The following is a 13,498-nucleotide window of genomic DNA, read 5'->3' on the forward strand; positions in this document are numbered from 1 at the left end:
TTCTTCTGCTAGCCACACTCTGGCTTTACAGATGCCCTGCCTGTTCCCACACGTGAGTTTTCCCTAATTAGGGCCTCTCAGCCTTAGTTCCCCCAGTTTGCAACCCAATAGGTTAATTGGCCCACCTGGCCTCTTTTAAGCCTTTAGGGTTGAGTGTGGGGTGAACAACTTATCACAGGGACCCTTCTTTAACTCACTTGATACTGATTTGTGCTTTTGGATCTAAAGGACTCAAGTTCCATGCCTGCTGATTTCTCTGATATCTGTATGTTCTTCCTGGAGTATCAGCCTGTGTGGATCCCATAATCAGTGTGCATAGAACCCACATGCATGAGATCATAGACTCATAGACTCATAGACTCTAGGACTGGAAGGGACCTCGAGAGGTCATCGAGTCCAGTCCCCTGCCCTCATGGCAGGACCAAATACTGCCTAGACCATCCCTGATAGACATTTATCTAACCTACTCTTAAATATCTCCAGCGATGGAGATTCCACAACTTCCCTAGGCAATCTATTCCAGTGTTTAACTACCCTGACAGTTAGGAACTTTTTCCTAATGTCCAACCTAAATCTCCCTTGCTGCAGTTTAAGCCCATTGCTTCTTGTTCTATCATTGGAGGCTAAGGTGGACAAGTTTTCTCCCTCCTCCTGATGACACCCTTTTAGATACCTGAAAACTGCTATCATGTCCCCTCTCAGTCTTCTCTTTTCCAAACTAAACAAACCCAATTCCTTCAGCCTTCCTTCATAGGTCATGTTCTCAAGACCTTTAATCATTCTTGTTGCTCTTCTCTGGACCCTCTCCAATTTCTCCACATCTTTCTTGAAATGCGGTGCCCAGAACTGGACACAATACTCCAGTTGAGGCCTAACCAGTGCAGAGTAAAGCGGAAGAATGACGTCTCGTGTCTTGTTTACAACACACCTGTTAATGCATCCCAGAATCACGTTTGCTTTTTCTGCAACAGTATCACACTGTTGACTCATATTAAGCTTGTGGTCCACTATGACCCCTAGATCTCTTTCTGCCATACTCCTTCCTAGACAGTCTCTTCCCATTCTGTATGTGTGAAACTGATTGTTCCTTCCTAAGTGGAGCACTTTGCATTTGTCTTTACTGAACTTCATCCTGTTTACCTCAGACCATTTCTCCAACTTGTCCAGATCATTTTGAATTTTGACCCTGTCCTCCAAAGCAGTTGCAATCCCTCCCAGTTTGGTATCGTCTGCAAACTTAATAAGCGTACTTTCTATGCCAACATCTAAATCGTTGATGAAGATATTGAACAGAACCGGTCCCAAAACAGACCCCTGCGGAACCCCACTTGTTATACCTTTCCAGCAGGATTGGGAGCCATTAACAACTACTCTCTGAGTACGGTTATCCAGCCAGTTATGCACCCACCTTATAGTAGCCCCATCTAAATTGTACTTTCCTAGCTTATCTATAAGAATATCATGCGAGACTGTATCAAATGCCTTACTAAAGTCTAGGTATATCACATCCACCGCTTCTCCCTTATCCACAAGGCTCGTTATCCTATCAAAGAATGCTATCAGATTAGTTTGACACGATTTGTTCTTTACAAATCCATGCTGGCTATTCCCTATCACCTTACCACCTTCCAAGTGTTTGCAGATGATTTCTTTGATTACCTGCTCCATTATCTTCCCTGGCACAGAAGTTAAACTAACTGGTCTGTAGTTTCCTGGGTTGGTTTTATTTCCCTTTTTATAGATGGGCACTATATTTGCCCCCTTCCAGTCTTCTGGAATCTCCCCCGTCTCCCATGATTTCCCAAAGATAATAGCTAGAGGCTCAGATACCTCTTCCATTAAGGATCAGGATCTCTGAATAGCAGTGTCCATGGGCTGTGCTGGCACTGTGCATGCCATCATTAGCCCAACCCTCACCAAAAGTCATAGAGGGCAAAGCAACTGCAACTGTCCCCCAGTTCCCTCTTACTGCCAATGGCAACTAGATGGAGTAAGCAGTGTCTGCCTGTGACCTCTTAATGGAATATGCTTTTTGTGACTTAGCTAGTTAAGTAGTATTAATTCCACCCTACCCTCATTTATTTTTATTTCCGCCTTTAAAAAACAGGTTTAATTTTTCTCCTTGATACTCCATACCATTTTTCAAGGCTAAAAAAGCACAGCTTCAAAGCTTTCTAGATTCAAACCATGTCTGTCCTGCAACAGGCTCGTTCCACTCACCAACAGTCACAGCTGCTATCTATTTTTGCTTTGATGAGAGAAATGGACCAGACCACTGCTTGGTATGTCATTCCTTTATAATAAGAGTGAAAAAATCTGGGAACACTCAGGAGAAGTTATACATCCTTGAACAATCCACAAGATGAACATCACATCTTGAAAATCAACTTCCAATATGAGTCTCTGTGACAAAATGTACTCATCTCCACACCCTACATGTTATTGTAATAATCTTTGTACAAAATATGCCTTGTGAGGTATTTGACAAAAACCCTGTTTGCTAGTCATTATTGTACTGGTAAAGTACATGTGGCAACGTTGTATGTGAAGTTATAAAGTTCCACTGTATGGTGCTTGTGACACTGCACCCCATATTCATCATAGTGATAGGATTGTGATATGATTATGGCATAATTATGATGCATTTTGTACACAATGAGTCATGTGAGCTGTCATTGGAAAAGTTATGATTTGCCAAATATGATTATCCTATATGTGCATATATTCTTTTATATCTGAAGTTATGAATATTGACTATGGATCTGTATTTCAAATGGGCTTGCTCTGGGTAACACCCACAACCCTAACCCTGGTGCTAATTGCTCATCAACAAAGACAATGGACCATTGAAGAGCTTAGCCTTCCAGTGAACCTTTTAGCCAGACTGTAAGTAATGGCTGCTATGATTCATCAAGGCATGCAAGGGCATGTGACCAGACCACATGACACTGAACTCCATTTTGATACCTGTATTTTTCCACAAACTGGGCTGGGAATTTAGCTTGAAACAAAGAGTTCCTGCCATATGAAGAGACTATACAAGGTGGGAAATGACATCATGATTTGTCTTCACTCTCCCACAACACAACACTTTAAAGAGGTTCTGGAAGACAAAGAACTAGGAACAAGGGAGGGGAACCTAGGCTGCACAGCAATTGCAGTCTGTGCCTTAAGAATCTGCTTGCACCATCAGTCGGTGAGAAATTGCTAATTCAAATCCTATCTATCTAGTATTTTAGGATTAGATTGTCATTTTGTTTATTTGCTAGGTAATCTGCTTTGATCTGTTTGCTATCACTTATAAGCACTTAAAATCTATCTTTCTGTAGTTAATCAACTTGTTTTATCTTAACCAGTGTGTCTTTAAGTAAAGTGTCTGGGAAAATCTCAGCTTGGTTAACACAGGCTTGTTGTGCATATCTTTCTCACATGATGGGGAAAGTGACCTATATTAATGAACTTGTATTGTACACATCCCTGTGCGGTGCAAGACAGTATGATTCTAGGTTTATACTTCAGTAAGGGTGCAAGGTTGGGGAGCTGGGAAATTGACTGTTGTCTCCTATTTGTCCTTGAGTGACTTAGGTAAAGGACTCAGGTAGTTCAGTTGGGTGTGTTGCACCACCTGCTGTCCGTGTTGGGTGATAACAGGGCCTGGATACACTGGCCTTGTCACCAGCAGAACAGTGTGAGAGGGGCCAGCCCATCTGAATGGTTAGGGAGCATAACAGTTCCACTGGCTCCTAGCCTGCACCCCAAGGGGACAACCTATCACAGTGTTATTAACACATCTTTCAAAGATTGACAAACAGGTCTGTCTAAAAGGAATGTGTGTTCTGCTTAATTTGCATTTAAGCAGTAAACAATCATCATGCAAGAAGGGAAATAAAAGAAGCTCAAACAACTGAGGAAAAAATCAGCTGGGAATATCCTTCCCCATAGACTTTTGTCTCGTAGTACTTAGCTGGAAGTGTTTTCAAGAGGGGGATGGAAACTATAAAAAGAAAGGACAAATGCCCCAAGGGACCCACCCTCTCTCTGCCTGCCCATCACATTCACGACATCTGAAGTGACAAAGGAAGTATTTGTTGGATTCTGGGAGAAGAGGTCCTGACCTAAGAAGTTTGCTCAGTAGACTGCTGAGGGCATATGTTGAGAAAACTTTCCTTTGAATGTAACAGAGTTCGTTAAGTTAGGCACTACTTGCATTTTATATTTCTTGTACCCATTTCTGACTTTTATGTCTCATTACTTGTACTCACCTAAAATCTCTTTGCAGTTAATGGACTTGTTTTATCTTATCCAGTGTCTCTAAACTGAAATGTTTGTGAAACTTCATTGGGGATGGCAAGTTGTATGTACATTTTTTTCTATTAAAAAAAACCATGCTTTTTATATGAACTTATATTGTCCAGGAGAGGGCTAGGCACTACAGGAAAAAAAAATTGGGGGGGAGGGGCATGGAAACTAAGACTGGAATGTGTTGGGGTCACCCTGTAGTATAACCAAGGCTGGTGAGAGCCAGGATGTAATCCAAGTGTGGCTGGCAGTTACACACACACACACACTTAGCGTGTGGATTGCATGTTGGAAGTATGTTTCTGAGCACCCAAAGCAACTGTCAGGCACCTAGGGTTGCTGGGCAGGGGTGATACAGATGCTCATTCTTCTGGATTATGCCAGGGTATGTCGCAGTCTGGTCTGTTCCAAGTCCCAGTCAGCCAGTGTCTCTACCAGCTGGCATATAACACCAAAGGTTAGTACTGACAAAAAATCCTTGGCACCAACAGATAAAGATCCAGCTCCACTGAAGACCATCTGGTACTGACCATCACCCGGGCACCACCACCTCATAGAGGCAGGGGAAACCCAAGCACTGGGACAGACATGGTTCCCACCACCGTTCTCCATCTTCTCACAGGAAAAGGCTCAAAGCCTTGCTCTCCTCTAGATAACAAACATAAAGCCTGCTTATCTAACAGGAGCAACTGATGTCTGGACAGTCTCTTGCTCAACCCAGAGGAGGCACAAATCATATTTTATATCCACACTTGATGATGCAGGTGACCACCAGCACTAACATCAGCACCATCTAAGGAAGACTTAAAGGTACTGGACAATTTAATGTTGTAAGTAACAACTATGTCTCTGGCATCACCCTCAGTATCAATATCACTACAACTGGCACCAATACACAACTCTGATCTGTGAGGCAATCTTGGTAGCATAAGATTGATGCCATCTTTGGATGAAGTTTACTCCTCATGTCGATCTCTAGGACACATCTTTTCTTTTCCATCCAGTAGGAAACTTTCTCTTTTTCAGTCACACAGATCAAGATAAGGCCTCTCTCTGCAGATCAAAGAGTCTTGTTTTAGAGACCCACTTATCTGCCTCAAGGTTGACCAGCCCATGGCCATGCCTATCAGAACCACTCATATCCATCTTTAGATATGGAGAGCAGTGTAAGTGTCAAGCTGTCCTGCAGTGTCTCAAGAGCATGCATACCAACCTCAGGGCACGCAGTTAAGCAGCAGGGCGCAAACCCCAAATTGGTTTTGAATTCTATAGTTAGATTTCACCAACCAAGTTTCAAGTGTAAACTCCTCAGGCATCAAGCCTAACCATGGAGTCACAGACAGTCCCCTTGAGTAACGTGGTATATTTTGCCACCTAGGCAAGCTTGCCTTTGTGATAGATGGTTCCTTACACCATTAAATAAATAAATTTAAATTAAATATCACAACAATATCGAGGTTACTCCCAGTCCCAGAAGACCAGTCACTTACCCTAGGTCAATTGCACTTTAGATCTTACACCAAAGACAACAGTTAAAGATTTATTAACTAAAAAGAAGAAATGAGTTATTTACGAAGTTAAAGTAGGTGAGCTATAGTATGAGTACAATGAGTTACAGTCTTAAGTTCCAGGAGGTAATAGAAGCTGCTATAATATGCAAGCACTATTGTAGGATACATATAAAATAAAGAATTAAAATGGTCTTAAGTTTGGTTAAGGAAACATATGCTGTAAGGAAAGGCCCTGACAAGCAAGCAGAAGGAAGGTCTTGAAAATAAGTGAAAAGGCAAGAAGGAAAAAAGTAGGGAGGATGTCTAGTTCAAAGAATAACTAATGAGATATGGGAAAGTTTCTAAAAAGAAGGATTTGACCAATAGCATATATTGCAGATGGTTTTAAATAAAACAAAGAGAATCTGTCTTAAAATGAGACAACACAACCCTTCCCCAACCCACACACCACTGGTAAAGCCTAGGAGAACCCAGGTGCAATGGGAAAACTGTTGGACAGCAGGAAGGAGGGGAGGAAAGGCCTTGGAAACAAAGGAGGTTGTAAATTTTATCTGGATTAAGATTGGAAGTAAGGATGAAATTGTCTCATATTGGTTTTTATCTTAAGTCAATAATTAGCAACAACATCAATTGTTTGTTAAACAGTCTGAAAAACTCTTAAAGGGCTCATCGCTAATACCTGCCTGACCCAGCTGGAGCCAACAAATATGGTTCTAAGCATCCCTGGGTGTAGCTTGTTTGTAAGTATCTTAATCAAATGCTTATAAATGTTTTGCTACTGTTTGGATGTAGTAAATTGCTTATTATTTAGGCTTTTAAGGCATGTTTAGAGAAACTATATAAGTACCATTTGGCCTTTAGATTTAACAAAGGAATTTATAGTTAAATTAGTGTTTGGTTGCACAAATTAGTAATTGGAACTATTAATAACTGCAATATCTATACATCATCTAGGGCTAACCCAGGCTAAGCAGCTAGGGGATCCCTTGGTTATGCTTAGAAATCTTGCCCTCCCAAAGTCTAAGCAGTATAGAGATAAAGCTTCTCCTTGTTACGTATTTTTATTCCCTTCCCATAGAGCTCATGCTGATGAGTCAAGTCCACAAGTATGTCTCCTCTTTGTGGGTGTGGGTGAGGAAGCAATCAACAAGGTCTTCTGTCCTCTGATGTTCCACAATGGTTAGTCTAGTGTCTATGCACCTTCTTTTGTTGGACAGAAGATAACTCCTGTGGCAAACTAATATTTCACACTTGTTAATGCTTCTCTCCTGACTGGCTTACAGTTTAAGAGCAAACTCTTAAATATCACCTTTATAACATGGGATACAGATTTTATAAAGGAGATTAATGCATGCAGCAATTTACAAGCATTTCATAAAGACTAAACACTAACCATGTTCTTATAAACTGAATATTTATTTTAACAATATTAACACACAGGTGAGTCAGACTGATTGTAAGATAGGTAGTTGTCAGTGTTCAGTCAAGGTTTAGAAGCCTTTGCATGAGCTGGCACTTGGTTTGCCAGCATCGTAGTAGGCACAAGATACCCACCTACCCCAGGACTGGCACTAGAGTTTTTCGCACCCTTGGCGCACGGCCATTTTGCCGCCCCGCGTGCCGCTCCCACGGCTCCAGTGGGGCTGCCGCAGCCATTTCTGCGGACGATCCGTTGGTCCGCGGCTCCGGTGGAGCTGCCACAGCCGTGCCTGCAGGAGGTCCACCAGAGCCGCAGATCAACGGACCCTCCGCAGGCACGACTGCGGCAGGTCCACCGGAGCCGCCTGGCGCCCCCTCCTGGCAAAATACCGCCCCCTGAAAATCCTAGCGCTCTAGGCGATTGCCTAGTTCACCTCAATGGAAGCGCCGGCCCTGACCTACCCTCAGCAATGATCTTCTGAGTATTCACCCAGGAAGAAGCTGAGGTTATCTCAAAAGAGACCATCATCTTCCTCGGTGGTTGGCTAGTCTTCATCTGCTTCCAGACAGCAATGCTTCATGTGGAAGATTGCCACTAACTAAAAAGGTGACTGAAAGAGTTCCCTACCAAATTTGGCTTCTGATGTTGTGGCCCAGTGCTTGGGTCTCCCCCTTGACTGTACAGTTCCCTGTTCAGTGCAAGACTGTATAATTTTGGGTTTATACTCCAGAGGGGGTGCACACCTGGGAAGCTGGGAGTTGCCTTAACTGTAGCCTTTTTATGCAGGGGCTGGTCAGAAAGCCTGCCTGTAACTGCAGCAGAGTTTGTCCCTACCCGTATGTAAATGTATGCTTATGAAAGTGCAGCCTGGAAGGTTTGCAGCTTGTCCCAGCAGTATAGTGTGAGAGGAAGGGTCAGGGGGCTCAGTGGTACCCCAGTTCCAGGTGCCACCCTGGGGGGAACCTGTCAGACTAGGTAGGTGTGCAGTTTTGCCTATTTCATTCATGTATTCTCAGTTGTATGTGTGCAAATCCTGAATTGCATACACAGGTGGCTAGACAAGTATCTACTTTCAGGCAGTGTGCGCACAAAATACGCATGCATATGAGCTCAAGAACTAATCATTACTATTAATTATTATTGTTTATAATATTGGCTTCAATTTGTCCCTGGTGTAACTCCATTGAGGTCACTGACTCATTCTTGTCATATCCTCTTAATCTTAGTCAAACTCTGTTAATGCTAAAGAGTTAAATGAGTATATTAAAAGCAGCAAAGAATCCTGTGGCACCTTATAGACTAACAGAGAAACTATAAGGTGCCACAGGATTCTTTGCTGCTTTTACAGATCCAGACTAACACGGCTACCCCTCTGATACTTGAGTATATTAGGAGGCTCAAGCAGAGTGAGTAGAGAACCAATCATAGGATATTAAAGGCTGTGAGCTACTACATGAAATGTAATTAAATAAAAATATTGTGTGTTTAAGTCTAAATTGAGGGCATATGACACACAGGTTACCAAAGGAAGGGTTTACTTAAAATCATTTAAAGACTCAACGACTTGTTGTAAGGGAAATTTAGTTACCACCACCACCACTACCACCACCACAAACTTCCTTTCTCGGGTAGAATTTGAATAAAAAAAGAATCAGAAATTTTTTTTTCATGCTAGTTACATTAATCAAATTGATCTAAACAATCCAAATCTCCGCTGAAGAAGCTGTTGGCAGATAGGACTCCATCCCCACAAAATTTCTGGGACTCCTCTCAAATCCAAAATCACTAGTCTACATACACAATAGCCAGCAAAATGCCTCTAATGCAATATTTGATGAAAATCTAATTTACTTTATAGTGAGACATACCCTTCAGATTGCTAGAGAATTATATCTATTAAAAAATTAACAGAAAGTGCTAAGAAACATATCACCATTTTATGGCTCACAAAAGGAAGTCCTTTGTTTATGATATGGCCAGACAAGATAAAATAAATGCAAGACGCAGAACAAATTACTACCCAAATCTGATAATCCCAGGGACAATGCATGGAAAGATGAGCTGTAGCAGATTTATATGCTATCTGCAGCTTGCTAAAAAAAACCACACACAAATAAACAAAAACAGGCCCACACAATTTAATCCAAACTAATATACTAACACACAATAAATCTGTCTTTCAGGGGAAATACAACATAGCCCCACCAAGTGCCGGAAATCTCTACTCATTAATAATAATGCCAACCCAAACTCTATATATACTGGCTCACCTGCATGCATTTATTTGTTTACAAATAAATACCAGTTTGACTACTACCAAGGCAAAAATGGACTATTATACCTTTATTATATCCTGTTTACACCATGTGTCTATGTATTATCTGTAACAATCCCTTTAAATCACAAATAAATTACTGTAAGGAAAAGGACTCTATTGGATTTCTACTTAATCAAATTCTACTTAATGAGTAAAGGGACACAGCTTCCCAGTAAGTTAACAGAAGGTATTTTATTCAAACACAGCTGATTCTTAATAAAGCCCTACAGCTAACAGTAGTGAGCACTTCATTCATCTTCCCTCTCCTTAATACAAACACCAGCTGCCTTTTCTTTCACAGAGGGTTGCTTTTGCAGAATGCCATTACTGCAAAATGTCCCTATGTAAAAGAGACTGACACCTTTTAAATAATATGAAAATGAATCCACCCTAGGGCTGTATTGTAGCAATTAGTTAGTGCATACCGCCCTTTGACACGTGACAGATACATAACCTTTGGTAACCTTAGCCCATATCATGTGACTGAGGCCAAGTAATAAAGATCTGTCCCTGGTAAGCACTCATGCAGGTTACAAATTTATTACACAGACCACGTCCAGACTACTCCGCCGTATCGGCGGGTTAAAATCGATTGCTCGGGGATCGATATATCGCGTCTAGTCTAGATGCGATATATCGATCCCCGAGCGCGCTTACATCGAGTCCGGAACTCCATCAACCCGAACGGAGTTCCGGAATCGACACGGAGAGCCGCGGACATCGATCCCGCGCCGTCTGGACGTGTGAGTAATTCGACTCAGCTACGTTATTCACGTAGCTGAAGTTGCGTATCTAAGATCGATTTTCCTCCCCTAGTCTGGACGAGGCCACAGTGTTGTAACTACTTTGCGGAAAACAAAGCAAATAAAAATCCTGATCCTGGAATTAGTTCTGCATAGGTGGACCTCTGACTTTTCTGGGGCTCCACCTACTCAGAGTTACTTTTCCAAGGGAATTCAAGGGAGGATTGGGGCCTAAGTGCCTTGAATCTGATACAGGTCAGAACCTGGACAGTCCCACTTTAAGGGTCTGAGAAATGCAGAACTGCTGTTACTTCAGGGACTGTCCCGTGACTATTAGGATAAGTGGGAACCTGACAGAGACCTAGAAATGATTACAATGCTTCCAAATTTTCCTGGAAGCAAGTGGAAACACGTGAAAATTGTATACATTTTTTCTTTGTTGAGCTTAATTCTTTCCCATACTTTGTATTTAACATCATTTCCTTTTGTTCACTTCCACTCATTGCATGCTGTCAGCAACTGCAACATTAAAAAGGAATGTTCCAACCAAACGATACACAATAAATCATGGACAATATTTATTGGAAATCAGAGCAGACATACATAACAAGTAATATTTAGCTCAGTAATTACTTGTCTCACTTCTCCTTGCAGAAATCAACTAGCATGCTATTCTCTAGCATGTACTATTTTCCCACTGAAGGACAATATTAAGTGAGCATATTTTCCATCCCTTACCATTTAAAAGGCAGCTCTTACATGCAGGGCCAGGTCTAGGTTTTTTTGCTGCCCCCAAGCAAAACAAATTTTGGCTCCTCCCCCGCCCCGCACCTCCCTGCTGCCCTAGCCCTGGGCTCTCCCCCTGCCACTCCAGCGCTGGGCTTCCCCCTGCCCCCTCACCAGTGCCCCCCCCACATCCTGCAACCCCAGCCCTGGGCTCTCCCCGCCCCCCCACTTGCACTCTCCTTCCACCGCAGCCCTGGGTCACTGGTAACTCGCTCCCAAGGCAGGTCATTCAGCAGGAATTTTAGATGTACACAGAACACAGACAGGATTGGTTCCCATATGGTTACAGAGCTGCAGTAAAGTGGAACAATTTTCAGCTTGTGTGATTGGAGGATATCTGGATGCATATTATAAGGAAATATATAAATGAGGAAAAGTTGAGATGCCTTTTATTATTCTTTTGTTCCACTCTTTCTTTCTATGGGGAATTTGCCAATGCAATATAACTGTCTTCCTGTTAAACAAACAAAAATAGGGCAATAGCTGTTGAAAATAGAAATTCCAGTCCTAATAACCACTGGGAAGCATTTCTTGCTCAATTTTATCCTACTTTTTCTAAAGCCAGTTACAGTGGATCAGTGTATTTGATTTGGGAGAAATGAAGTAACAGCTGCCCAAACTGAGCTTCAGCACTCCTGAATTTTGAGGTGTTCAAATCTGGAAGGCAGGTGCTGGGTGGGGGGGGGCTGTGGACTCCATGGGGGAGCAGGGCAGTATGTATGCAGCAGTGTGCCTGGAGCTATGCGGAGCCAGACACCCTGGTCTGAGCGGCACGGTAATCAGGGCTGGGGGTTGAAGAAGGGGTAGAGGGTTCCGTGGGGGGCAGTCAAGGAACAGGGAGCAGGGGGGGTTGGATGGGTCAGGGTTTCGGGGGGGCAGTCAGGGGACAGGCAGCGGTTGGATAGGCATGGGAGTCCCAGGCATTTGTCAGGGGACAGGTAGAAGGCAGGGTCCTAGAGGAAAATTGGGGTGGGTCTCAGGAGGGGGCAGTTGGGGAAAGAAGAAGGGAGGTTTAGATGGGGGGTGGGGTCTAGGAGGTCAGTTAGGGGCAGGGGTCCTGGGAGTGAGTGATCAGCGGGAGAGGTGGTGTTGGACAGGTTGGAGTTTCTGTGGGGGGCAGTCAGAGGGAGTGGATTGGGGCAGGGTGGGACTTCCCTCCCCATGGAGTATCTTGTTTTTTGAATGTTAAAATATGGTATCCCTACCATTCACAGCACGCTGTCACATGAGGTCCCCCTCCTTCCTTCCCAGTCGGTAGTGGCCAAGGGAAATGTAGTTCTTTCCCTGCTCCAGGGCTGGCTTTATAGGCAGGGAGCTAACCAAGGAACTACAGCTCCCAGAGCCTCCTGTTGGTTCTAAGCTCCCCTGCTTCCCTGCCGCCTCTGCAAAAGGGCTGCCCCAAGCAGGTGCTTGCTTTGCTGGTGCCTAGAGCCACCCCTGCTTAGATGGCTTCAATTTTAGGGCTCTACTATATGCATATTGGTCATATTAGTATTAGTGGATTTGGATTGAACAGAATAATTTGTTACAGGCAGGGCAGGCTCCAGGTACCAGAGCTTGGGGCAGCCCATGGAAGGGGGAAGCATGTCTGGTAGAACAGCTGCTGAAGTGCCACCGATTGCAGCTTTTTTTTTCTCTCTTCGCCGGCTGTGATTACAGGTGAACTTAACTCAATTTTCGCTAGCAGAAAAAAAGATGTCTAAGACTCACAGATCTACTTCTTCACTCCTGATCTGTTTCCTTCAGCCCAAATTAAAATCTTAGCCTCTCTTTCTGACATTTCCTTGTAGATATCCAGCCATCAGCTTAAGCTCAACAGCCCGAGTCTGGGGTATCTCCTGGTGAGGGATTGATTAGGGGGAGCAGAGGGAGAGCCTGAGCCGGAGCTGCCTTACAGTGAGGGATTGGAATGCTGGAAGGAGAGCCCTGTCCAAGCCTGGACTGCCTCCTAGTGGGGGATTCAGGAGGAAGAGAGCCTGCTCTGGGTGGTGAGACTCCAGCTGTCAGCCCCGAGGCTACCAGGCTCCAACTGTTCCCTTTATCCCTGCCTCCAGCCTGAACAGTCTGCCTTCTGCATGAGCCACAGCCACCACAGGCCTTGACAGCCAGAGCTCTTAAATAAAGAACAGAGCTGCTGTCTCTGGACATATTCCCACCCCTCCCTTGGGAGGCATACCCAATAGTTTGAAAACCCCTGAGCTAAAACGTTTTAATAATAATTAGCTACAGTCAACACTCAGATCCTTTTTGTTGGTGTGGCAGGGTGATGAATGGCTTTTTTGCTACATCTTCTAGCTGACAACCCTAAGGGTGGGGGATAGGATACTCAAGCTGGGATTCCTGGGAAGCAGGAGAGAGGAGGGCCACACACACCTGCTAGGGAAGGAGATTAGATAGCCAAAGGGAGTCTGGAAAACATAGG

Source organism: Gopherus evgoodei, chromosome 4, assembly GCF_007399415.2.
Source record: "Gopherus evgoodei ecotype Sinaloan lineage chromosome 4, rGopEvg1_v1.p, whole genome shotgun sequence".
Taxonomy (NCBI): domain Eukaryota; kingdom Metazoa; phylum Chordata; order Testudines; family Testudinidae; genus Gopherus; species Gopherus evgoodei.